A 3,504-nucleotide genomic window follows, 5' to 3' on the forward strand; every position below is an offset into this window, starting at 1 on the left:
CCTTGGATTTGAAGTCTACTGTTCCCTCACTTGTCACGATAACTTTGATTTCTGCTTGGAAGACCTCGCTTGTCACTGGTTAACCACTTTCTTTGTCTCATCACAGAGAATGCCTTTGACTTGTTCACCCAACATCCTCTATCTGTTGCACTGTTCACGAATTGAAATATACCAAATCTTTGTATTTCTGATGGACCCCAAAACATGTTGATTGTTACCAACTTAGGGCGCTTGTTATTCTTTCCTGACTTATGACACTGATGTGCTGGCCAGATCCTGTTTTGTGCAATTGGGAAGCTGGTGGTGAATTTTGAAATTATTTCACTTATTTTGACCAAACAGACTCAGGAAGAGGAAGTAAACAAGAGTAAAGGAACAGAGTAAAGGACAAAGGAAAGAGATGATTCCTAACAAGAAAACTACAAAGTAGAAACCTATAAGATGTGGATACTAACTCTAATGACCATGACATGCACCTGTGGCCTATTCTGTTGAGAAAGTCTGATGTTCAACTCCTGTTATACCCCCTTAAACCATGAAACTGGGCTTCAATGCTCCGATTATCCAATCCGATTCACAATCCTTATTCGACTTGTAGTGCCCGAAGGGTTTTCACCATCAAGCCTCTCTCGTTTTGTTCTTTCTCTCAACTTACTATCGCCTTACGGTGCCCGCGAGGGTTTTCACCAATAAGACTCTCTCATTTTTTATTTCTCTCAGCTCTCGTCATCTTACGGTGCCCGTGAAGGTTTTCACCAATAAGACTCTCTCATTTTTGATTTTTCTGCTTGAATTAGAGTGTTACCCCTGACATGAATTACTTTCACCTGCTTGACTTGGCATTTCTCGAAGACTGATCAGAAGGTCTTTCTTTGGACCGCAATGTGGCCTTTTGGATGGGATTAGAAAGAAATAGTATAAAAGGCTCAAAACAATTCAAATTGGTTAAAATTACAACTTTCAGAATCAGATTTCTCACAACAACCACAACTTCTGCCCCAGTTTCTTGCTTGGGGATTTTTGGATTTTATTTTGATGGGACCGAACCATGAGGCTGCCTACGTATCCTTAAAAGGAATTAGGTCGAACGCAGTTCATGTCATAGGAATTGCTCTGTTGCTGTGATTTTTCTTTTCTCTTTCTCTTTTCTTTTCTTTTCTTTCTTCCTTTTTCTCTTTTTGTTGTTTTGTTGTTTTTTCTTTCCTCTTTTTTTCCTTTTTTTTTTATTTTTTCAATTTTCATTTTTTCTTCTCTCCCTTTTCGTTCTTTTCTTTTCTCATTTCCCTTTACTTATCTTGCACGCTTGTGTTTTTTATCTTTGCTACTAATTCCGAAAGAGGGGTATGAAAGAAAATAAATAAGGCTCAAAGGGGTAATGAAGGATAAGGTGTTTAGATAGCAGAACAAAATGCCTTCGTCATTCCAATCTTCAGAACATGCCAAGTACAAACAACACAATTAAACAAACTAAGGAAAGCATTCGTAACATCTTTTGATTGCGCCAGATTTGATGACCATATCCACACATTCACCTTCTACATCTGTTACATACAAAGCACCATTGGACAACACTCTCACTCTCATTACCTCGAACGACCCCTTACAATTTTGGGGAAAACTTGCCGTTATCTTCACTCGATGCAACATGATGCATTTCAATAGTGTATTTTTATGTTCTATCAGCCCCAGTTTCACACAATTCGGGCTTGAAGTGATCTCAAAATGCCTTAACTTATTTCTCTCAAATGTCCCTACATCTTCAACATTGTTTCGTTGCTTCGTGACTAAACTGACTTTTTTTAAAAAACCAGGCTGAGAATTACGCGTGCATGTCATGTCACTAGAGTTAACAGGAAAAGAACTATGAAAATAAAAGAGAACTAAACAAAAATGACTAGGAATTACAGAAAGCAGAAAATTGCATTAGACAGATGGTGAAAGGGTTTGGACAACAAAACAAACAAACTAAACTGGGGTTACAAACTTAGACAACACTAGTCGGGCTACTATGACTAAACAAACTAGGCAAAATAAAAAGATAGAAGGGTTTGAGTCACAAGACAATATCGAGATTACAACCCTGAAATAACCCGAACAATAGAAATGACAACAAAATAAACCACCAAAAACCCCTCCGTGTCTCACCAAGAAAAGAGCGTATTTCCAATTACCAAGCTCGCATCTTAGCCACTGAATTCCGCATCAACATTACTAGGACCTTCACAAACTTCCATCACATTGTTCTTAACAAATTGCTTTTGGGTCCCCTTTGCTGGCTCATTCTTAAGATCAACCTCTGATAGCACTGAAAACTTTGCATCGCGCGGACCTTCGAGGATCTCAGAAGAATTCTCATATTCCTTTTCAAAACAAATCATACTCACCATATGCGTCTCAATACGACCAGGCGATGGAATTTGGCTAGTGTCTGCTGCATCTGGATTTTGCACAACAATGTCACATGCATCAATAAGCTTTTGAATTGCTTTCTTCAGATTCCAACACTTCTCTATGTCATGCCCCCGGGCGTCTGAGCAATATGCGCACCTTTGAGAAAAAACAAACTTCTTTGACAGAGGGTTTGACATTTTTATATGAATCGGCTTCAACATGTCCAATTGCTTCAACTTTTGGAACAAAATGGCATATGATTCTCCAATAGGTGTGAAAACCTTTTCTTTTTTTAGCAACCTCTCATTCTTAAATGCTTGATTGGGCCGGAAACCTGATCCAGGAGGTTTTCGGTAGGCTCGTAGGGGTGGATAGGCATTTTATGGAGCTGGGTACTGGAAAAGTGGTGTACGATTTTGGGAGTTCCGTGGAGAGAAGTGGCATTGGGGATGATCATCTGGCGTGCAAGGATATCCACGGGGACGATGTCAAGGCTGGAAGTGTTGATCGGAAAGCACATCGGATAATCTTTTCTGTTTCTCTTTCTTCTACCCAAGCTTACTGGGGTGTTCTGAATGTCTTTCGAACAACTCATGATTTTTCTTGACTTGATTCCCTCTTCCACTAGCTCCCCTATTTTTATCATATCTTTGAAAGGCTTTCCCAAGGCCGGGATCAAATGACTGAAGTAGGTGGGCCCCTGGGCTTGTAGGAAAAGCTCAACCATTTCTTCTTCACCAATCGGGGTATTGACTCGAGCAGCTTGCTCCCTCTATCTGAGCCCAAACTCCCTAAAGCTTTCCTCTAACTTCTTTTCCATTTTAGATAGGGAGGAGCGGTCTGGGGTAACACCTGATCTATATTGAAAGTATCGAACAAAATCTTGAGCCATGTCACCCAATGTAGGCCAATTACCAACATCTTGACGATTATGCCATTCCAAAGCTGCCCCAGTCAGGCTCTCACTGAAGTACGCCATCAACAAATCATCTTTCTCGCCAACACTTCTCATTTCACTACAATAATCCCTCAAATGGGCTACCGGATCTCCACACCCATCATACAAGTTAAACTTTGGCACTTTAAACCCCGCGGGTAGGCGAACGTCAGGGG

This window comes from Nicotiana tabacum, chromosome 18, assembly GCF_000715075.1.
Source record: "Nicotiana tabacum cultivar K326 chromosome 18, ASM71507v2, whole genome shotgun sequence".
Lineage (NCBI taxonomy): Eukaryota > Viridiplantae > Streptophyta > Magnoliopsida > Solanales > Solanaceae > Nicotiana > Nicotiana tabacum.